Below are 25758 nucleotides of genomic sequence, written 5' to 3'. Positions count from 1 at the left end.
CCAAAAATCATCAAACTATTCGAACAGTCAATTATTATTTAGTATGTTAATAAGCCACGATGTAATACTCTTAAAGAGTTAGAAAGAATAAATTTTCGGAAAATGGAACAATTTGACTTTCAAAAGGCTCGTACGTGATGTAATCATCTGTTTGATGAACTTTTAATTGCTATCGTAGATAGGATCGTAAAATACTACGAATGTTACAGACATTGTCGTGATTTTCCTATAAAGTAACACACGACGCGTAGTCCGTTTGATGTTCGATTTGCTTGGCTCTTGTAATCCAATTTCAATAAAATTGTACAAAATGCACGTGATACGAAAGAAAATATAAAATATACAAAATACTCTTTACTTCTCTTTTTTTTTTTTCTTTTCAATCATATCCTCAAAAATATGAATTTGCATCAAAATCTACAGTCTAATTAGAATATTAGAAAGAATATTCAGACAGACGATGTATATAAAGGAGATACAAATTACGACGATGAGAGAACTCGCAAGATATTTGTATCTGTGAAATTGCTACTGTTGCGTCGATAAATATCTACGCCGATTAAATTTTTGATACACTTCGGATTCTCATCAGAAAACCAGTAATAACATATTTCTATTTCGTAATATATTTCTGATATACAGAGGATGCTCTCAAAAATATATACACCCACTTTAATTAAATGGTATCGTGAAATTGCTGCATCGTATTATTACAATTTTTATACAAATCTTCCTTTCCTTCAATTTTGTGTACATTTCGGATGTATTCCTTTCTTTTAATCCTATTAATGGATCGATAGATTTAATTTTATAAAATTGATTTTTTGAATATTTATATATTCCATATCTTTTAAGCACCACGTCACATGATTCTTTCGGTAGAAATAACTGCGTAAAATTACATTTTCTCTGTACCTGGGAGCTTTTGCGCGGTGAATTTTATACGATCGAAGCCCCTTTTTCGAGTGGCGTGGGTGCTTCGGCATGGGAAAGTGCCTCTCCATTATCGTTTTAGCTGGCTGTTTCCATTTGTATAAAATCGTCGTTATTATCGTCTTTATCACAACGAAACCATCCCATTACATCAGTGTGTTTAAGGTTTCCCCACAGTTACCCCATCATTCGAGCAATCCACGTGCTTTACATAATTCTCAATATCACGTTTCCATTTTCTAACATCTGTGACTGTAGCTTTTCCAACGTCACGTACTCTTGATGAATTCTATCGCCGATTCTTACACCACCTCCCACGTTTTTAATTAAATTGTATTTTCTTTCTGTACGACTGGAACGTTGTTAGTTTCATACCAAATTCTTATTTATCGGAATTCTATTCTATTCTATTCGAACAGAGAAAAGAATGTGTAGATTTTTTAAAAAGAAACTGTTTTTTCGAGCTATCGCGGGGAGACGCGGTCGTTAGAATACGCGTCAACGGGAGTCGTAAATTCCCGTTACGATTAGAATGATCGACACCACGAATAGTTCGATCCCCGTATTTCGATTAAGATAATAGGGGTGATTCAGGTATGATAACACTGTGGCTCACAGAGTTAAAATATATATTTCCAACACTTAGTATACACGATTGAATAGATATAAACACTTAATAACTTATCACGCTGCAATAATATAGATATGAAAGTAACACGGTATGAGACTTAATGTTAGAAGTTAGATCTTTGACTGTGGTAGGAAATTCTGAGAGATATAGAAACGGTGAGAGTTATAGGGAATGCAGGAACTCTAGTCACCGTGAGAGACGATGGAAAACTCTGAAGCTTATTCTAATGTGAATACGGAGGAAAGCTTGGTATGGGTGTGCCCTTTGAACGAAGAACGCGGATTCGTTGCTTACATTTTTAGTTAGTAAAGTGAGGGCAACAATCCGCGATGTCGATTGGTTGGGACCAATGTTAGGAAGGAAGAGAGGAGGAAGAAACCTCCTACCAACTTGGGTCCTAGGCGACATTGTTTACAGGGAAACTCAGATTTTTCGTTAGGTATATCTCCGCTTTCTTCGTAATTCTTAAGAGCACATAATAAACCCAAGGACCTTTCTAAAAACCGGCCGAAAACTCTTCTGGAATTAGAAAGTCTTTTCTGGCAAACAGATGTGCTTAGACCATGTGTGCGAACAATGCAGCTAGAATTGCAACTTTATAGTAGGTCCTTGGGCCTCTGGAGTGTTAGAAGGACGGCAGATAGACCGTTGGTTGGCAAGCCGCCCGGGATGGCGTGCAGATGTGTTGCGCGACAGAACAGAAACTTATCCGTCACTGAGAAATGTTAGGTTCGACTGATAAAACGTACAGACACCAGAGTATTCGTGGGAGCAGTCGAACATCAACGATTCTACGATCTCGGCATATTCCACCTCAAACGCGATTCCGTAAAATTCAAACTAATCGTCCAGCGAGCTGTTCCATGTTTTCCAAACTGAACAGATCGTGAGCATCGGCCAGCGATATGGGAAATGAAGATAATTTCCAATTGTTCGTAACATCTGACGATCATTCGACTTAAAACATAGTTCTCGCGGTCGCGGCAAACAAGTTACGCAGGCAATTTGTCAGCTGTCGAACGAGAGAGCTGGCTGGTTGTACTGCGTTGAAGCAGAGCGATTCGAAGAACGGCAGAGACGCGAAAGGGAAGCGTTCACCGAGAATACGTCCGTTTCGTCTTTCTCGTTAGACGGTGGAAATGAATTGGCGATTTCACCATGAATACTACAAAGGAAGTTAACGCTGTAACTGGCGCGAGTTTCGCGTGAAACGTAGCCTTTGACGAGGTGAAAGCCGGTTTCTTTGCGCGTCTCGCCGAACAAATCCGATAACTAAAATTGTCTGACGAAATTGTTTTACACGAGCCGTGTTCTCGGTAACGCTAGCGGCTATTTAATCAAAATTGTCGGCCGCGTTTCTCGTTGGCCGTTCGATCGACCAACGTGTAATTAAAATGATAATCTTAATAGATCCTCATGGACAAAGATAGCGAGGCTGGCAGTTGGCGAAGCGAGCTAAGCAAATAGCGAATTATATCGCGTGTTATAACTGGATCGTGGAAGTTTGCGCATATTTTTACACTGATAAATTAACCCTGCTGCTGATCCTGTAATATTTCTCGTTCGATCTCATCTATTACAAATAACAGATACGTAAGACAACATAGGAAAATATATAAGTAAATAGTATCGCGAATAATTACGAATAATTGCATTCATTTTCGTTAAAGGTAAATTATATTGTATTTACGTGCCAAGGATAGAACTGAAATTGCCGCTGACATTGATTTATTCCTGTTAAATTTCAATGTCAGAATAAAAAAGTATAGCAGTTAGCGGTTGCGACCTCTTTGAAAAGCGTGTACCTAAAAGTGTGTCGCGAACAGTAAGCGATGGCGAGTATACTCGTCGAACACGGAGTACGGGTGGCTGTTATAATATAGAATTAAGTTGTTACGAAACGACTGTTTTATTTTTCAATTTAGTACTGACGGGGCTCGTCGTAACGTAAAATACTGCCATCTCTTCGTGACGAGTATACTCGTGGAAAACAGCCAATTGGTTAAACCAGGACCAGATCACGATACCGTTTAAAGATGAAATTTGTAGAATGGTTAGAGTTAGAGAATATCGGAACTTTGTATTATTATAACGTTTACCATCGCTGCGCTCTCGATATTAACCTTTAACTGCTGCTCTGGGACTCCCAGAAGATATAAACATCCGCCTAACTTCGCTCTCGAGCAACGCGTGATGTCAAGTGTCTTGGTAATTTTCAATTAAGTCGCCCCTTATGACTATAACTTATAACTTCTGATCTTTGTTCCGTATAGGAGTAATTGAGAACGTACAACTTTCCTTTCGCTTTGTTTCGTCTTGTCCATTATGGATGAAAATGCGATTATAGTTACGAAACGAATCATTCTTCGTTGATCGCGATACAATGGAAATGTTTACAGCGAACGTTCCCGAGTGCTTCGAATAAAGAAAGAACGATGCAATACGATACTCTTTGACTTATAAATAACTTTCCTTTGAGACCAATCGGTGGATCAATTTTCTGGCTCCGCAGACGCAATGTTACACGTAATCCTAGGAATCGTGAAGTTTTCAGTCTTTTCTAATATTATTTTTCAACTTGAAATTCAATCTATTGGACGTAGGAATATTTTTACTGTAAACTATTAGAAAAATGTCCATCGTATAATCGACGAGCATCGCGAGAGTAATATCCAGGCTTTAAATTCTAAAGGCTCGTTACCGTACAACTGTAGTAGGCAACGTCGTTGCTCTAAGCACGTACGTAATTTTGTTCACATTGTATAACCGATAACTATTTTCTTTTTATTATTTCTTTTTATTCGAATGTCCTTCAGCTTTCGCTTTACCACCGTACATCATCCCTACGTCATGCACCGATACTATTTTTCTTTTACACTGTGACACTTACTTGTCTGCTTGACCATGCGATCCTGATCATCATGCAAATGGTCCAAGACTGTTGTCGTAATACTCTACGGAATAACTAAAATTGTTGTATCGTTCTAACACGTTATAGATTTTATTAAAGAGGAACGTTTACTCGATAGAAGACTCAGATTCATGAAATAAGACACCGGTTTTCCCTGACGCCACTTTACGATATAAGTAATTAAACTTTTTCTCCCTCGTATATGGAAAGCTTAAAATACTTTTCCTGTATTATCTATGCCAAATCTCCTGTCAATTTCGTTACTAAAATAAATGTTACAGTTATCAGCAATAATCGCCTGCACTCGACTATACGTTTCTTTAATTAAAAATTTATCAAAGCGAAGTCTTCGATTCTTTAAATTCTGCAAAATTTGATAAAAACGCGCAATGACTCGAAACTTCCGACGAGTAATGTACGCGAAAGACTCTGTATACTCGTTAGGTCGTTCCTCAAACGAGAAACAGATCGAACTGTTCGCGTTCGAGTCAAACGTAAAGGGAAAAGATTAAATTTCCTAACTTTCCGTCGATAGGATCTTCATCGACGTTTATGACAGTTGACTTCTCTTAATTAGCGAAGCTTCAAGCTTTCGATATTTCCAAGTTTCAATAATTCTCATTCTCCGTTCGCCTTTCAATGACCGTTATTAGCGTGAGCGTGTGTCAATAATCAAAGCGAACGATGCTCTTTTGAACCTTCCTTTCCTCTTCCATTCGTCTTCCTTTTCAGAACGGAATAATGGCTAGATCTGCTTTACTCGTTGCGCTGATTTAACGAGTGCGTGTTTATTCTCTCTTTATTCTTCGTCTGCTTCTGCCCTCGCGTCTGTTGAACATCGATTCGATTGCTGAACTCGACTGTGTGATTCTCCTATCAGGAACGACATTTGCGTCGGAATATACATGTTACGGTCGTTCTTTAAAATTCTTCTAAATTAAAAGTTCCTTAAAACTCTCCTAGCTGCAAAGTTCTTCTCCTGAAAGAGTCGCGGTAAACGTGGATATCTGACGTTACGCGTTCGTTAACGAGCATCTCTTATGTCAAATATTACAAAGCAACGATTTACCCAAAATATAGAAATATCTTCCGAAATAGCGGACTCATCGTTAGATTATTAGATCGCGGATGTTCGTGCATTTGTGGGAATTTTAAAAATGCAAAAGTCCATGAAACGTTTAGGAAACGTAGAGGATGAAATAAATCTCTATCCGTTTCGGTTTATTCAGTCGTATTCGTGAAAGTAGCAAACTGCACGAACATACGTATATTATTATTATTATATCTTGTTTTTGCGAAAAGCATTTCTCTTGCAAGCATTTGCCTTTTATATTTCTTACTTTTGGCGTTCCGCGTACTTATAGGAAATTGCAGCTTAATCGTTGCAATAAAACTTATCGCTTTCTATTTTCCGTTTCTGCACATCTTCGTAAATTTATCGTATTAGCGACGTGAAGTATAACGGACGATTGATCGTAAATTGAAATCACAAATTCCCCATCGACCATTTCACAACAGACTGCCGCAGTTGCATGTTTTATAGGGGTGAATAGCCGCAGAGAAATCGATTCCAGTTCTACAAGGGACAAGTGTTATTGCTTTCATTTGAGCGCTCTGCCTAAGTATATTGTTCGTGGATTTACTGCAACAATGTTTAGGATTCTAAATTGCAACCTCCCAAGAGAAAACTTCGAAATGCTCTAAATATCGTATCGGCTACTTTCACGTAATGATATATTTGTTTTTTGACAAATAAATAAAGAAAAGAAAAGAAGAGTAAAATACACATCGAGAGTATTTTACCTGGAATACGTATTCAAGGATTATTTGCAGATTTTTCAGACCAAAGATACTTTTGTAAAGTGTATAATCATTTATCTGGAAAGTATTAAAAGTACTTCGTTTCTAGTAGGATTATATAATATCAATATCGTATTTAGGAAGTTGTGAAATTGCGAACTTATTAATAGGAAACACCATATAGATACAGAGAATGAAATTACTGATCGATACGGAGGATATTAATTCATTTAATATCTTGGCGATAGCAGATGATCGCTTTGCAATTAATCAGTACTCTGCTATTTATAATTGGATATAATGCAGTTAATTATTTAAATCAATTGTTACGTGTGTAAAGATTGATAGCAGGTATTTATAACTTTTCTGCGATTTTCACATTAAGCATGATGAAGCAGTTGAATGATTAATTGATTCTCTTTAACATAGCCATGAGGGAGACGAATTTTTTTAAAAAGAAATATTCTCTTACCAACTACCGTCGGCAAAATACCGAGCGTAGGATTAAACTGTTAGTTGTGAAAACTATTAATATTAAATTAACGTTCGTTGGGACGATATTCGTTGGAATTATATTTTCAAAGTCTCATCTTTATGTATACTACCTGAAGTATAATATATCTGCAAATAGTGAAATATAAAATAGTGAAATGACGATGTTACAGTAAAAATTGTTTTATCGTACAAAATTGAATATCTTTGTGTATTTGCTACGATATAATTATTAAAAAGAAGAAGAAACTTTCGATCATGAGAAAGATGGAATATAATGAAATATATTCAGACATTGAATAAAAATTTTTATTTTCATTTCGGAGGATGGAACGAACACGAAATATGCAGCAAATTTTGCGAATATTTCAAAATGAAGGAACTGCGCAAATATAAATATTTGCAAGTTAATTGCACTTAATATGGAACACCTGACTTTAAAAGCTTCCCAAAAACAGAAACATGCTTTTCTTTTCAATTGCTTTCGAGAAATTAATAAGTCCTTTCTGTGTCGCTTTATAAATTCTTTTAACATCGATATTACGTTTTTTCCTAATATTAAATTCTAACAATTTCTTACAATTTTTCAGCTGAAAGTTGTATTAAAATAATTTTGGCAACTGCTGAAAATTGTTGAAATTGTTGCACCAAGAGCGTAATTTCTGGGAAAAAAGGGTCGATGAGAACTCAAATACTTCCGGGACTGTTTTACTCGCTCTATTAAACAAACATGTTTAATGATAAATCATGCAAAAAGTAATATTTTTTACGTTCATTATTTAACACGACTCTCAGAAAAATTTTATAGGCTGTCAAACGTAACAATCAACTGCATTCGATCAACATGCTTTCATTTTTAAGGAAATATTTCATTTATTATTTGCGTTATTACTTTAATAAACGTTTGCTATACCGTTAACGTTCATATCTATAAACCAACGTTTACTTACAGCTTTACCCTTACATAACGACAATCTTCGAAAGAATTACGGATTTTTATTATACAATATATTAATCTTAGTTATTATAACGTTAAGTTATTAGCAAAATTACAAGATTGAAGTTACCAGAAGAAAAAAAGCGAGGTGTTCGTTTCCTCTTTTACAAATATAGAAGAGGAAGGTTGCTTAAGAATGATTAAAACGTAAAATGAAATTCTAATTAAATAAACGCCGTATTACCATTTTTCTACTATAGTTTCAAGTAAATTCCGCGCACTAATCGTATTTCTCTACGGCACAATAATAACATTCTGTTAATCAGTCTTTGAAATGTCACCGCAAATGTTCCATGTGCAACGTGACGTGTATTCCGTGATAATTTTCTTAAACTATATGTAGTTAACGTTTATAACATTCTATAAAGTAATAAGCAAACTAAATGAATAGCCTTCATCACGCTGTATATCCTGTTTGCATATTTAATATTAATATCAAAGCTTCCATGCAAAAAGATGTTGTATTTTGCAAGCGTGTTTTATTACCGAGTGCATAATAATTCATTAACAATCCCCACGATTTATCGTCACAGTACGAAAGTACGTTCAATAATTTACATTCTGTTTTTAAACAGCCTGTTGTAGCTATACTTTGTTTTCACGTATTTCAAGTAAACATATCATCGATAAATACACCAGTACAAACGCTATTATATCGATGCAAACGTTAAAACATTTTCATCATGGTGAAATGTATTTGGTACATCAATTTTAGCGAATTCAATTAATGTATGACGAATGTTAAGCATTTACTTTGATTCGTTGAGTTTTAAGAATGAAATTAATTAAAATTTCCTTCAATCAAGGTAGATGTAATTTTAACAGCAAATTCCATTAAATTTCTATAAGTATTTCTGTAGTATCGGAAAAAGGATAGGATTAGGATGATTTAGATTTGTAAAATTCTCCTAATACTATTTATTAAGATAAATAAAAATAACAGAGATTAAATGGACAGAGAACGATAAATGTTCAACTTGAACTAAAACACAAAAGTCTTATTCCGTTCAAATCACTCTCGCAACTCTATAACTAACAACTCGATCTCTCTACAACGCTAGCAACTCTACAACTCTCGTCTTCGGCATCTGCACTCGCACGCTCTCGCTTCTCAACTCATACTGCACGCCTTTTGAATTCGTTCTCGCTGGCGTCTCAACTAACACTACCCTTAGCGTCTCTTTGTCTTTTCTCGTCCCATCGAACACGTGTCCCGAAACCCCGTGGCCAGAGTCACGCAGGCTCTTTCCACAAAACTGTCCACTTGAAAGGACCGACGACACATTGATGTACTCGACGGCGCCACGGCTCTCGCCACTTTGTATACGGTTCGGCCGATATCTTGGGCCTTTTGCCCACGATACTACATTTCTAATGGTTACTCTTATCCCTATAGATAAAAATTAAAAAGCAAACTATCCTATAAAAATTAACAGATAAGATTATTTTTTCCTGTTAATTTCTATGCCATAATTGCCTCTTCGATTCCCTATTTCTCTACGATTTATTCGTCTCGTACACAATTTTAACGTAATATTTGTAACAACAGACAGAGATACTTAGTTAGATTTAACACGATTCTTTTTTTTCGCTTTTGTTAAAAAATTATTCGCAGACCGCAGCTCCTCCTTTGATAAATTTTAATTCTCATTACGTGTATGTACATAAAACGTAGCGAGTACGAAACAATCACAGAATAACGTGATCTTCGATGAGATGCGATGTTTTAATAAGTTCTGATAATAGATGCATCATTAAATATGTAATTGGAAATGGTTGTTAATCGCGAGCATTAAATAATAATGTAATTTGAAAATAAATTAAATTCGATATATTTATACCGAATATATTAAAGACGTTTTAACATCGACATATTCAACATTTACTACTATTTTCCAGGCACAATATCTTCTTGTCGTTACGTATTTGAAACCTCCATAATATCTGAATTTATTTTAGCGGACACAGCAGTATGTAAAAGTTACATTAATAAAAAAAAAAAAAAAAAAAAAAAAAAAAACAAATCGCGAGTATCTTCGTTAACTTACAAGATACGTATTATTAAATATCCAAAGAACAATTCTAAACAATTTTGCAGAAATAACATTCCAAACAAATATAATATTTATTAATTGATATATTAAATTCGTCGGATGCAATTTTTTAATCGCACATGAAACAAACGTATATTTCTCATTTCGTTGAATTGTTTTCTACATTTAAATTATTCCTGGATAGATAAGAATTATACGAAACTCACGAAATAAGGAAATAAGCAAAATAAAAAGAAAAAAAGAAGAAAAAAGAGAAGAAACTGGTAGATTTCACTTATCGTTAAACTTATATTCTTAAACCAAGTTAAACTTAGTTCGCCATCTTCGTGATATCACGCGATTCAACAAACTGTCAGATGCAAATACAACGTTAACATAGAATTGTAACGATAAAAGTTATATTCGAAGTTATGGTAATCTCTTCTGCTATGACTCATCATTGTGCAACTGTAACTTATAGCATTAACAAATCTGTATTTTCAGCCACGTTTCTAACTATAATCGTACATTCCATGTACATAAGTAATGTCCACAATGAGGAACGTATAACGCTTAGTTAATAAATTCGAAACCACATCGTTCGCGTGTAGTCCACGTGAATTATATTTGAATTGTGTTAAAATGGCAATTTGTAAATTTTATACGTCATATCGAAGGGATTAAGGATATTGAAGGAGAATACATAAATATTCGAGTCGCGTACATAAGTCTTAATATTACGAGCATAAATCTCCAAAATCTTCCGAATCTCCGTCGTATCTCAGCCACGTGAAATTATTTTTCATAATCTTAGTACGTTATTGATCTACGATATAGTAAAAGTTCTATACAATAAGTAATAAGCTTTATACAATAGCTCGTGGTTGATAACTCCGCGTTAAATACAATTTATGGCAACAAAATTTTATCCTATTCTAACAGTTCGTGGAAATAAAAATCGACGGACTTATGCAACTTCCAGTTGGCGAACAAATTAACGCAAGTTTCCAACGAATGAAACGCGAATAATGGGCCAAGGAATTTCCGACGATATGAAGGAATTAGGTAACGTTGTCGGAGAAGAGTGCGTGAATGTAATACAATACCTTGGAAAAGTAAAACGTTTCTTTTAATAATGTAAATGGGCTGAAAAATATTGCGGCAGAAGCGAGCAATTACTGATTCTACGTGAAAAACCGAGTGGAAAATGTGGAATAAAATTTGTAAAAATTTCAGTACACCGGTTAAATCCTCAATTTCGATCCTCGGATGAAAAAAAATTAATTGTAATAAATCATACCAGGTGTTTTTCCTATCTTTCTTATTTTTCACGTAGAATCACACTCTGTGTTTCTATTCGATCTATTGGCCAAAATCTATAAAATTCACGTGGCGATCAACGTATCGATGCATTCTGTCAATTAATAAAAGAAGATATAGCTTAACGTAGAATAATCTTTTTTATTGCGATAGTGATGGAAATTTCATTATCGAGATTAATCGTGACCTTGTTGAAAGTCTGATCGGCGCTATAACGAAAGAGTAGTTAGGCGAGCGGAATCACGGCGTGGAATGGAAAAGTGTGAGAAAGTAGTCTCATAATGTAATTAATGATCGAGGAATCGAAATTCTGTCGTATTTTACAGCGAGGATAAGAACTACTCAAGCGACAATCGAATGTCACTTAAGCGCTCTGGAGATGGAATCAATTAGTACTTGAGTGGCGTTAATTCTTGCGCGAAGATCAATTCTCGCAAACTATTCGAAAAATAAGGATTAAAAGGTTTTTACATAGGGAAGCGTAGGATTGAAGCTTAGGATTTAATTTTGACGCGAATAAATGAAAGTTTAAGAATCGAGATTTAATTGAAATAAAAGTAGGATCGTTAAATTAAAAAACGTGAATAATTCTCAATTTTTGTCGCATATGAAGTATAGACACAAGTCTTTCAAATAATAAAATATTTAACCAACGTTAAATATTTAACTATAACGTGAAAGTAATATAAATGTAAATGAATATCGAACATTCTGAATTATAACACCAATTAATCGCATGCTAATTAATATTTACGAATCATAAGCGAAACACGATGGAAAATCGAAATTCGATATATATATTTCGAACCGTAAAAATAAGATCAGTAGAATGAACATGAGTTGGTGTACACTAGCTTTTTATTAAATGAAAAATAATTGATACGAATAGTAATAATAATAGAATATTTCTTAATTAACTTTTTCATTAATAGATATTATGTTTACATATATACAAATAAATATAATTTTCTACAAATAATATATATGTTATCAATTTAGGATATGAGTATAAAATTTCTCACCATGTCACAAATTTTCCCGAACGTTATTTTTCGCATTTGAACTTGCAGTTGGATACTACGACTATATTTCTTATATTTGTTTACAAGTTTAATAAAACTATTTTACGCTATGGCTTCGCTTGTTACTTACGGCTTCTTCAAACCAAGCGATTAAGAGATGGAATAAAGCTGAAATTACGTGATATAATATGCGCGTATACTTCGTGTGCCTGACATAACGAGCATCACACTACTTACAAAGGAGATTTTACCTTGTATAAATCATACTTTTACTTTAGCAGCATGATAAATTTTATCCGATTACTTGAAAGCTGTTTGTATTCCGAGTTATTAAGCATCGTTATAACAACGAATGGAGTTGATAATTCTCTAATTTATTTAAATTTCCAAATTAACATAAAGTGTTACGTAATTATTTTATAAATGTCTTAAAACGTTATGAATATTAGTTTATATGAAATCTTCCCTTAGAGAACGTGGGCGGATGAATATTAAACTTTGATGGAACGCATCTAACGATGAAATATTACATATCTATGAAACTCATCTAAATGATTAAATATCAGATATCTATGGTATTCATCAAACGATTAAATATCAAATAATATAAAAAAAATATAAAATAACAGTTAGCAACATTTCGATATTATGGATTAATTGAATTAACTTTTAAATCGAAACACAAACGTGTTAACTACAACCTGTGGATTAAAGCGATTACAACTTTTTCCTTTTTTTTACTTTTTTTTTTTTTTTTTTTGATAGGAAAACTTCAACCAATACTTTTGTGTAAGCCTGTGAGGTAAGCCTCGACTTCTAAACTAACTTCGTAAGCTATAGAACTAAAAGAGCATAATCGTAATGTGATACGAATAGTCGGAAGAAATTTAACATTTATTTAAAAACTATATATATTTATTTAAAAACCGCTATATTACAAAGTCTTTAACTATATTTTTATGAATCTGTATAATTTTTTAGAATTTTAAAAGGATACATATATATATGCAAGCTCCCTAGATTTCATGTAGGATAGGGATTCTTTTTGTTTCGCGGGTAGCACGACAGGCTGTGTTTCACGGACAGACCGATCTTCCCTTGTTTTACGGACGACCATTTTAAGAAGCACGTTTTTCCCGAACGGACGGACAGAGAGTTACATTAGAGACAAACAAGGTTACGGAATAGTTATTTAAGATTTTAAAGACTGAAGAAGAAAGATCGGTAGCTCAGGACGTTGAAAATCGATTCTCAATTTTCAGGTAAACATTGTACTAAAGACTTGTTATTTCCCGTTTATATAATTATTGTTATTTATTGTTATAAACGCATATTAATTGTCGTTTATTTTTGTATTTTATTATTTACTTCATAATAAAAACTCGATTTTCAGACTACAGAATCGATCCCTGAATTATCACCAAATTACCATCTTACAAATCGATTTTCACTACGCCATGCCGTTAGAAGTGAAGCTACGTATCGCCGTGAACGAGAACGCAAGGGGGAGAAAATAGAATGCATAAGAATCCATAAGAAAACCAGAAGATGAAGTATGTGATGTCTTTCCTCCAGAATATCAAGCAAGAGATCATCGTCCGCGGTTATTCAGTTTATCGATAGTGAAGAAAGCCGCAAACAACTTAACCAAGGTAAGCCATTACAGAAACATTGCACTCACGATGGATGACGCAACGGCAGCGTCATACATCGGTACAAGTTTAAACTACGTGTTTCGAGATATTTACTTAGAAGAATCGGAGATCATCCCCACAAGGAAAATAAAGACCGAAATCGAAAAGCCCAATCTTCAAACAGAAACATTATTAGAAATCTTCCAGAAACAAAACATGCATGAGAGAGAAGGCACAGACTTTGTCATAAAACAATTTGATGGAACGCAAAAAGCCACAGATTGGAGTATGAAATATTCATATTTCACATACGCATCCTTTCCATACTTTAATATGAGTATGAAACCGAATACGAAAAATACGAAATCCAAACTGATGAAAAAAGGATCAAGAATTTGAAGAAATATCTGGGAAAAACAGCATCAGAATGGTACCAGACAAATCTGCCGAAGGATGAAGAATACAACTGGGAAAATTGGAAGGTGGCAGTTCAAAAAGCTTCTGGCAATAAAGGTTGGTCTGCAGTACGATACGCTTATAACTTTAAATACATTTCAGGTTCATTCACTGAATATGCCATAAAAAAGGAATGATTAATATTGGAAGTAAGGAGGAAGACTTCTGAAGAGACAGGGATAAATCTAATTGTTATTGGATTACCCATACACATTCAAGATAAAATCGATAAAGAAACAGTACAATCAACAAATGGCTTAATCGGATTCTTGGGGCAATATCAGACGAAGGGAAGAAAAACACAAGGGAGTAACGCAAGATTGGACAGAAAGCCAGAGCCACTGCCCAAGAAACAACCTTGTGTGATTTATGAAGCACTGAATTTCCCAGGTCGATTTCACCCAATAACAACTCACCAAAGAAATACATGCACATACTCATCGATCATTTTTCAAGGGCTGTTTTTATGTCCACATCGAAAACACAACACACAGAAGATATCATAAAACTTATAGACTCGACAGGAGAAACTGATTGCATAAAAATTATCCTTGCAGACCGATACCCAGTAATGACATCCAAAGAAATTCAAGAGTATACGAGGAAAAGGAACATTAAATTAATTTTCACCTCGACAGACTGCCCATCCTCCAATGGACTGAACAAAAGGGTAAATCAAACATTAGTAAACAGGATCAGATGTAATTCAGACAAAAATAAGAGAAACTGGACAAAAATCACAGAAGAAAGCGTAGAAGAAAACAATAACACCAGACACAGTGTAACGGGGTTTGCCCCAAATCATTTACTGAATGGAAAAATGATTGAAATCGTCCCTAAGGAAATAATGGAGAATAAGATAAACCTAAAAAGAGACAGAGAAGAAGCATTCAAAAACTCAACAAGAAATTTCGAAATTAACAAACAAAAATACGATAAAAAAGAAGAGAACACGAATTTAAAATCGGTGATATGGTCTTCACCCATAACGGAAAAAAAATGAATAGAAATAAGCTGGAAGAAATTAGGAAAGGACCTTTCATAATTCTAAGAAGGATTTCAAACTCCATATATGAAGTGGATAACGGTAATCGGGGATCTGAAGGGAATCTGTTCCACTCCCCATTCGAGGGGCGGTATAAACTCCCTAGAGTTCATGTAGGATAGGGATTCTTTTTGTTTTACGGGTAGCACGACAGGCTGTGTTTCACGGACAGACCTTCTTTTGTTTTATGGACGACCATTTTAAGAAGCAAATTTTTCGCGAACGGACGGACAGAGAGTTACATTAGAGACAGACAAGGTTACAGAATAGTTATTTAAAATTTTAAAGACTGAAGAAGAAAGATCGGTAGCTCAGGACGTTAAAAATCGATTCTCGATTTTCAGGTAAACATTGTACTAAAGACTTTTTATTTCCCGTTTATATAATTATTATTTGTTGTTATAGACGCATATTAATTGTTGTTTATTTTTGTATTTTATTATTTACTCCATAATAAAAACTCGATTTTCAGACTACAGAATAGATCCCTGAATTATCCCCGGATTACGATCTTACATATATGTACATATTTGAATATTAATATATATATATATATATATACAAATATATATATATATATACAGATATATATATATACAAATATATATATATATATATATATATATATATATATATAGAGAGAGAGAGAGAGAGAGAATGTTACAAGGAAGTAATCTAAAACTTCGTAAATTTGTAGTACATGTTTAATGAGAGAAGTATAAAATATCTGATAAGCGTAGATCCAAAAATTAATCCTATTTATTTGATATACCGTACTTTTTATTTAACATTTAAATCGAACGTTTAAATCGAACCCTCGATAGAATAGATAGAATAAACGTGTCCAATAAAATAATCTCCTCCATCATCTGATTTGAATTCAACGAATTTTTTTTATGAATACACATAGAGAGAAATCTACCTATTGTGGACACACGTACAAATCAATAAATAATGCATGTCGTGCAATATCGGCTACAGAAGGAATAAATAGAGAATTATGTGTTATCCATAGATGGCAGTTATACAGTGACTACAAAAGGTATTTAAATAATATGAATATAAATACATGATACATGTATTAAACTTGGTATTATTTAATGGTACTTTCATACGATTATAAGGATTTGATTTGAAATATAAAAGCTGATAGGAAAACGGTTCATTGGAAAATATGGACACGCGCAAATATTTTCTCGTGCCCGCAGTATATTAAAACAGAAAGTCAAATGAAATATTTCTTATCAATGGCGAAGAATATTTTTCTCTTCTTCTTGACCCAGCAATTGGATTTCATCAATATAACGTTGATTAAAATTTCCTTTTCTCTCGAGTGAGTACTATAAGATCACAAAATGACATAGATCTTTTCTTTGCAACTTGCTGAATATAAAACTGCGTCCTTTTACAGGCAACCATGTATATTCCAAGCGTGATGAAGGGATTAGATCATCGTATCGTAAATTATGCTTACTTCCAACCCCAAAGGCAGACTTTCTATGTGCTTGTCTCTTTGCTTCGAGGGCCAGCGAACTCTTCACTCTATATGACAGAAACAGCCTAGGGGGAAATTTGAAAGTCAATCAAGGAAAGAACTGCAAGGTGGACAGAGCAAGGTCTCGTAGAAATGTATGTGAGATTCGTTTCTCGCAAATTACGAGATACGGAAACGTTTAAAGTCATCTACAGGCGGAAATCTGTTCAAGACAGTCGCGGTAATATTTCGACGTTATATTTCATACGTTAAGCCAGCTATTATTTAAATATGTTCTTTGAAATTAAGTAAAATCAAAGTAGCTGAAAAAGTACAGCTGATAAAATTACGTTCAAAACGTGAATGAACAATAATTTTTACTTTCGTTACGCTATTGTTATCGATTATCCATTATTTCTTATGGCAAGAAATGGGAACGTGCTTAATTTACGATAAAAACGAGAAACAATACGTAAAATATTTTTCACGATAAATTATTTTCATATTGTTTGAAATAATTTTACGCTTCCGCGATATAAGTGGCGAATGTAATTGAACAAGAATCATTTTTGATAAATGTAACAGATATATACCGTATATATATGCAAAATATATTATAACGTTTTAATTCATAAAGTTACGTAAAATTATTGGAAATCTATGTACGTAGGTATGTTTAAATATTTCATTCATGTTTTTATTCCATTGAATTGCAAGTTATATAAAATCATTTCATTAATAGTATAGTTCAATGATATAAGAATTGCGAATTAAGAATATTGTTTATTAGTGATATAAATAATTAAATTAGTAATAATGTATACTTAACACGTTCTTGTATTTTGTTATTAAGGTAGAGTTAAATGGTTAAAGAATTAAAATTATTTCGCTCTTCTTTCAAAATTATTTCAATCTCAATCTCATGTTTTAGAAGGGAAAACTATAATTTTTGTTCTTAAAACATATCATCCCCTAATAGTCTGCGTTCGAATCATGATTATTCTAAAAACCACTATGATTGTGTTATTGAAACAACGTCATCAACTAGTTTCTTAAAGTACGTAGATGCTATTGAAACAAACTACGTACATGCATAGTAAGTTTATATGAATATTAAACATAAGAAACTTCGTTTGACTTGATTTGGCTGAAATCAGCTTGTCGAAGTGCATCATAGAAATAAGTCACGTCGATAAAAGTTGTAGCGCAATATCTATTAGACTGTCATTAAAGTCATCGTTGGTACATTAATAGATGGTATCATACAGTTAAACGACATGTCATAATATTCTTTCATCTAAACCATAGTAGCAACAGACTGTTTCCTACAGACTAGAGGTATTTCATGGGACGATCATATAAATTCTTAAATACAATAATGTATAATACACATACGTACATACATGAACCAAGTCTGTAAACATAATCTATAGACTATAATAAATACGTGAAACATTTTGAATTCTGTATTAGATTTGAAGAAATCTCGAATAAATCAAAAGATATTAAATACTACAAAACTGTGAGCATTATTAAGGATTAGGATGTGATTTTTTGAAAGATATAAATATAATTTATGAATAGTTTCAAAGATGAAGGTGAAAGAAATCTGTAACAAGAATTAGTCCCTTAAGGAAACGTTAATTACTTTGTTACTGTAGAAACACTTGTGGATTCTTCGTTATAAAACTAACAATTATCTTTTATCTAAAGGATATGTTATAATACAAAGGTTCTTAAAATTATTCGATGGAATTTCCTATTGATATTAATGCTGATTACCTACTTTTTAACCTATCATTTACAAAGAACAGTTTATTTATCGAAGCTATAAACTTTTTTGCCCGCTTCAGAGCTTTCATCGACGATTTATGACGTACATGGTGCAATAATGCCTAATGCGATTCTCTTTAATATCCCATATTGCATACATTCTCGTACCGATTACACAAATTGTTTGAATTCAAGAAACATGCGATCACTATACCGGTATAAATTTGTTATTTACTTGATCTGAAATATCCTTTCAAGTTTGAAGTGAAATTGAAATTCTTTCAAATAATCTTTGACTTAAAGATGTTATTTATAGTTTCGCGTTTATCGATATTGATTCCCTAAATTTAACTGATTTTAGATGTATATTTATTTTACGATTTAAGCATTACATGTTAGTTTAAGTATCATTTACATACCAGCTACTTGAAATCCATTTAATTTCATGTAACTTAACTAATTACAAAACAAGGTTTAACTTTTACGTTAACTAAGCTCAAAATGTCCATGAAGCATGATTTGTTTCTGGAAAGTCATTTAACTATTTTAACTAACGAAATGTATAACGAAAATTATCGATTTTCAGAACTTTATAATATAATGGAATCGTTTTACATATTTGCGGACAAACAACACAACACAGTTTTCGTCTATGAATACGAAATAAAAAATTTAAATAAAAATTATATTAATCCTTTCGGTGCGAGTTGTTTTTTAACATCGATGGTACGTATAAAGCAGTAAAGCATGTGCGTGACCTGAATACATTTCCGGTCTTTTTATAACGATTGTGAACAAATAATGTAAAACTATAACTTCAAAACTATAACGTATGTTTCCAGATAAAGAAAATAATCACAGACTTCGCTGGATGCATAAGCATTCATAGACAACATCAATGGAATTTTTTCTGATGAATATGTACTTCTCCTGTAGGAAAGTATGAGATGACTCGTTTGTTTGTAAGAAATGTTCAAGAGCAGTTATGAAATCATTTACGGATTTCACTACGTTTTACATATTCGAAACCTTCCATCTTTGCATTTCTTTTCTGTCTCCCCTTTCTCGTGAATAGTTAAATACATGATTTTTTCAAAACTTCACAAAAATAATCGTAAGAATCTGTTCTATTTTTTCTCGTATATTTCCTTGTTTGGAAAAAGGAATAATTTATGACTTGTAATTTGTAAAATTACGCTAATAATATCAGTTTACTTGTACAAGATGGCCACCATACACATATTTGTCACATTAGAAAATATAGACCTAACCAAACAGGAATATTACACATTACAAGTTAACGTACATATATATGTAGTATCTATTTACAAGTATCGCAGATTACCTCTTGAAAAGTAAGAAAACATAAAGACTAAAGTAAAGTTGTAAATCTAAACTACAGTTCAAGTTATACAAGGCATGCAAAGCTTCTCTTGAAACGTTAGGTGCGTACTTCGATATACAATATAAAGAAACATAGCCCGCGAGAAAAGCTATATAGTACATACCATACAGATCCCTCGCCATAACTTTGTCAATATGCGCAACGAAATCGGTAATTTTCGCGCCACCACTCAAACGCCGTTTCTCTCGCTTTGGATAATTGAATTAAATCCAGATCGTCCATGTTTACAGCGAAGCAACACGTGATACCGCCAAAAGTGCTTTCCACCCCCTCACATAACTGACATCGGCCGTCCGTGGATCCAACGGGAGGATTTTGAACGTTGGAGAATGCGTAACGCTGATTGGCTATTGAGCTCGGGGGTCGATCGTAGAAGGGGACGCCGGGTCGCAACGAGCCTCACAGTACCGCTTCGACTGTGAACGCGATAGGAATTGGATCGTCTATTTTACAAAGCTCCTTTATCTTTTGCAACAATTACATTCGAATGTCTTTTCAAGCGCTAACGACATAATCGACGTTTGGTAAGCGATTAGTAACTGCGAATTTGTAGAATTCGTGGATAATTCTCGAGCTGTTTCGTGCGTACGCGATATTAAGTGGCACGCAAACAGGTGCACCTATTCGCGTAGCGCAAGAAATGTATCACGGAGGTCGTTCGAATTCGGGTACACGATCTATGCCTATGACTGTGCAGTAGGGCATACTCTTCTCGACCACTTGTCTGGCGCCAACCACCACTATTGTCTCGCGAAGGCCAAGCTGTAAATCTTCGTTGCTTATACCGTTTTCTTGGTGAGTGTTAATTTTTTACTTATTCGATGGTATAATAATACCGTTATTACGAGGTAAAAGTTTTTGGATGTGTGATTTCTTGATTGAAGAGACGCTATCATTATTAAAAGTTTGAATATCCCGCCACTAGCGAGGGAAACATAATACAGAATGATTCTTTCATTTGCTTACATTCGATTTGTTAATTTTACTCCTATTCTCCTTTTTAATTCGTAATTTAATTGTGAGGACATATGCTATGGAGCAATTTTTGTTACTTTTAGCATCGTTGCTTTATTTGTTAAGACTGTTGAGCAATACGATCGTTTACTTTATTTACTGCCTTGTTTGCTATTATCTTACTTTTAAAGACAGGTATTTTGGAAATATAAACTTCTACATATTGGTATAATATTGATATACTTGAGATAAGCTCGTTTATGCTGTTACTGTTTAGGATCGTTTATTCATTAAAGTTATTGTAATCATATGACAACGAGAACTAGTGTAAAATATATAAAATGTTTTAAATGTTTAAAATGTCTATTTTAATAATCAATTTTTAGTGCCTTTAGCGAAACGAATTGATTCGTATTAAAAATGTCGTTTAGTGAATAGGAAAATAGGACACTGAAGGTTTAACTAATTTAAAAGGATTTAGTTATTGAAGATAGTACTTGTTGAGCAAATGGATCGCGAAGTTGTCATAATGCTACAAATGATACACGCTTGTTAAATGAAAATCCATCGACTTTTCATTTTTCCATTTGTTTAAGAAATATGTTGTCCTATTAGTTTATTCCATTAATATTTATAATGATATATGCAAACAAAAGTGTATAAATAATAATATGCAAATAATTTTTTAACTTAAATGTCACTTATTTAATGTTTTATAGAATGCTATAAGTATACTACTGATAAGATTAATTAATCGAGAACGGAATTAATGCTGTTTACTGTAATCAGAAAGAAAATGGATTAAGGAGCGAGAAGATTTCGAACGTAGCGAAATTATTTGTTGATTGAATATCTCCTCCAACCCGACAAGCAATGCGGGTTATTACAAGTAGTTTTTACTTAATTTCCAATTAGTTATCGTATCTATAAGGTGTGGTCAAAGTTTTGGTACATAAATTTAGCTTGCATCGTATTGTACCGATTTATTTATATATCCTTTTTTATATGATTTATGTTATTGAGTTAGGATTATATTAAATTATTAATAAAACGAAAGAAAAATGGAAATTAAAATTAAATAAAATAGAATTGCATTAAATAAGAAATAGAAATAAAGTTGAACTAAAGCAAATTCAATTAAATTATTTCTTTTTACTTGCCTATGGGATTCTGGGATTATTAAAGTTCCTATTACGTACTCGTATTCTCGCTAATTCTTAAAATGAATTGACTATGAAATGAATGAGACTATTTCTCCGATTATATTAAATAGGCAATATCAATTACGTGTAATTGAATACATTATTCGAACGTTTTCTACAGAACTCTTGTTATTAATACATTATGGAAAATTTGAAACCAATTCGATATATATATATATATATATAGAGGTTGCAAGGCATTTATTGCAAACATATGCTTAACGAAAAATTAGTATACAACATTAGTAGTAGTCTCAAACATACAATTAATTGCAGTAAATGTCCTGCGACTCTTACATACATTGTTATACTCGTTTGAAATTGTAATAATACGTTAATCTTGTCACAGTATCGATAGGATATCAAGATATTCTTAATAATATGTCCACAAGGAGTTTGCAGGGATATTCAAATATTTTCGCGAACCACTGTAATTCAGCACAAGAGCAGAAAATTCCAGATTTTTTAGTTCTCGATCAGAGTGAATGTTTATACAAGTAACATTCGCTATCTGTGTCCATATTTACCGAACATTTCTATTAAACCTGCGCCAAGCTCGTAGAATGCCTCAGGTCGTATATGAGATGTCAGTTTTATCAAACGAAACGGGACCAGCTCCGTCTTACGTTTTCGATTAATTTTTTTCAAGATCTTGCTCTTGCATAATTAAATAATTTGAAAATTTATAATAATATGTATATATAGAAATTTAATAGAAACAAATAGCAGGTGGACTTGTTAGATAGTCAGAAAATTATAGATTGTTATGTTTATGTATCGTTCGTATGACACGCTGTAAAAGTAAGAAACGATAATTATAAATTTATCGAAATATATTTATTATAAAGAGAAAAGAGAAAATGGCAGGGAAATATAGAGGAAAATTTGTTCGTAGGACGCTTCGTATTCAAGAGATTCCAAGATTGAAAATTTGCCTACCAAGTATACTTGAACTTGGCTCATTACGTGATAAATTAAAAAAATGTATTTTTCTTGAAAACAATGCGTCTTGCGAATAAATTTTGTTCCACATTCTCAGTTTATTTTCACACGTAGAATAGCGTCCTGTCGATTGTTTACTCCTCTTCGGTCCAGAATTAGCCATGTTCTAGTACGCTTGGTAAATTTTCAAACGCGATCTTCTCGAAAATAAAGAATCCTGTATATTCGAATTTAAGTTGTCGAACGAAACCGATTTATACAAATCAAATGTATATCATCGAATATACAATTTGTTAAATAATACTCGTTTTAATCTACTTATGAAAGATTATGATACACGAAGAACTTGTCGTTAGAATCAAATTATTTCTTTCGCTAAGCTTCGAATCTCAAAAATTTAACGTAGATATTTCCATCAGGTATTTTGGCATCGGAAGGAAAATTCCACGAACTTGAACCAATTTTTATTACTTTTCCGTCAAAACAATTCCCTGCTTCGTCTGATATTTATTATCGGATCATTCGTTTAAACTCGCGATTTGATCACATTGTGGCTGTTAGAAATATTTTGAGGCTGTCGGCGATATTATGCTTCCCGTCGCTCCTGTACAAGTTTCATTCGTACCCGAACAAAGTTCCCAATTACACGACGTACAAGATCTCGTAAAGTTTCGTTAATTCGTTATCAGCCAACGTCGTACTTTTCGCGAGAAGAACTCGCAAGACTATTATTTCCGCTTTGCGAATCTATTTATCCGACGTGGGAATGTCTAAACTCTAACTAAAGCGAGAAAGCTTTCTTCATCGTATCCGTAGTCATACAACGAACAATTTTATTTATGAATATCCGCCTTGACAGTTTGTCTAAAGGATGTTCGTCCTTCAATTTTGTTACAAACGCAAAACGTTTCTTTCTTCGCTTCTTTTCCAAATATTCCGCTCGTGCTTATATACTTTAAGATAGCAGTTGCAGCAGTTAATGAAAAAAGTTGTTTGCAACTATACCTCGATTAAAATCGCTCGAGATATCGTAAGGTTCTTCTTGCATACGATAAATATTGGGTTGGCATCTATGTGATTGCGAATTTTGTCAATACCACCTAATGACAAAATCCACAATCGCTAAGTTGCCAACCCAATAATAGGCAAGCGTCTAATATTAAAAATAACAACTTATAATGTTGTTTTCTTGCAAATTCCGTTCGTTTTTCATTACCGATTTTCAATAAATTATCGTTGCTTGTCTGTCGGATTCGTATTATTATAGTATTTTAACTGTCTATGTTTTTAACGTTCCATGGCTAGAAATCCACGAACAGTATACAAATTACCAATTGCTGTTCTTTTATCTACGCGACGTTTAATTTCCGTTAAAAATAAATTACGTTTAAAAAACTAGTTTAAAAAATGACTCGGTTAACCGGTTAATATCGGATTCTTGCTATAGTTGTTACATGACTTTTTACTATTTTTTGTCTATTGCCAAATAACCTTTCTCATGGTAGGCGGATCGTACACGATTATAACGTGGAGAAAACGTGAAGGGTAATCGTTTTACTAACTCGTTGCCTTAATTGGTTTACCTTAACTATGTTGGCTGTGTCAACCGATGATACGGGTTACGCTTATTTCGTTGTTCACGCAACACGGTATAACGGTACATATCTGGAATCTGCATAGATGATTAGGGATGAATGTTATGGAAATTTCCAATCTAAACAAGCCAGTCTTCAATGAGTATCGATCGATCACATTTTAATGTCGTTAATTACGCGCAATTATATTAATGAAACTATCGTAAATCTTGTACAAATAAAAACAGAAAAGGATCAAGAAATTAATATTATTGTTACCATCGTTGCGCGCAAATATTACGTACAGTGGGTATTTTATCGGAAGAAGGAACATATTACTTTGTCCCAAAAGTTTCTTTCCTTTTATAAGGAAATTATTTAATTGTTAGTACATACGCATCTTCTAACGAATGGGAACAACTTCGAGTCACCGTAATCATCATATCGAATGGAGAAAAAAAAAGATCGAAAAATATATATATTGGAAACTTTGAATCTAAAATCTGATATTTATACGAACGTTGTAGCACGAAATTTAATTTCTCTTCTTTTTCCGGCTTCCGTAAAACGACTGCGTCTAAAGGACTTTCGAAACTTAATTATCCCGGTTGAATCTTTAAAGTAATATACATGGACTAACTTTTCATTGAAGACACCGGTAAGGAAGAAAATCGCCAGGAACTGGTAATTATCGAGCGCTTCCACAATGAGTAGACGGTCAGTTTGTCTAACTCCTTCATTCAAGGATAGCGCATACTTGAAGTGTTTCCTACTCCGGGGACTGTTATTGAAATGCTTGGAATTGCACGTATAGTTGCGCAATTATGCGTTTAAGGGCCATTTCTGTCATCTCGATTTTTATATTTTCGTTGCACACCACCTCGCATGATTTTAATAATATTTAGACAGAAGAAAAAATATGAATAAGTATTCTTGTTATTATTTGCGTTATTAAGTCAAAATGGAAAATACCTTCGGTTCGAACAGTTGATTTTAATCAACTTTAGTTGAAATTCGATTTGTACTTTGGAAATTTTAATCGGTTGCAGAATATATAATATTAGAATATATAATAACGGATATAATATGCAAAGTTAAATGTATTCTACGTCATTGTCATTATTGTTATTGTTTGATCGTGATTTCAAAAGACATGACGA

General features: G+C 33.3%; 3 protein-coding genes across 19 annotated transcripts in view; 1 reads left to right on the top strand and 2 right to left on the bottom strand.

The window, feature by feature from the left end:
* The window catches only part of LOC126914696 (uncharacterized), a 733243-nt gene that overhangs the window by 109352 nt on the left and 598133 nt on the right, over positions 1–25758 (bottom strand). The window lies entirely within an intron of this gene.
* LOC126914788 (uncharacterized) overlaps positions 1–25758 on the top strand; it is a 415880-nt gene that overhangs the window by 220545 nt on the left and 169577 nt on the right. The window lies entirely within an intron of this gene.
* LOC126914786 (A disintegrin and metalloproteinase with thrombospondin motifs 3-like) overlaps positions 1–25758 on the bottom strand; it is a 54362-nt gene that overhangs the window by 13482 nt on the left and 15122 nt on the right. The gene's annotated exons all lie outside the window — the stretch shown is intronic.

This window comes from Bombus affinis, chromosome 3 (assembly GCF_024516045.1).
Source record: "Bombus affinis isolate iyBomAffi1 chromosome 3, iyBomAffi1.2, whole genome shotgun sequence".
Taxonomy (NCBI): domain Eukaryota; kingdom Metazoa; phylum Arthropoda; class Insecta; order Hymenoptera; family Apidae; genus Bombus; species Bombus affinis.
This window is presented reverse-complemented; position numbering and strand designations above follow the sequence as displayed.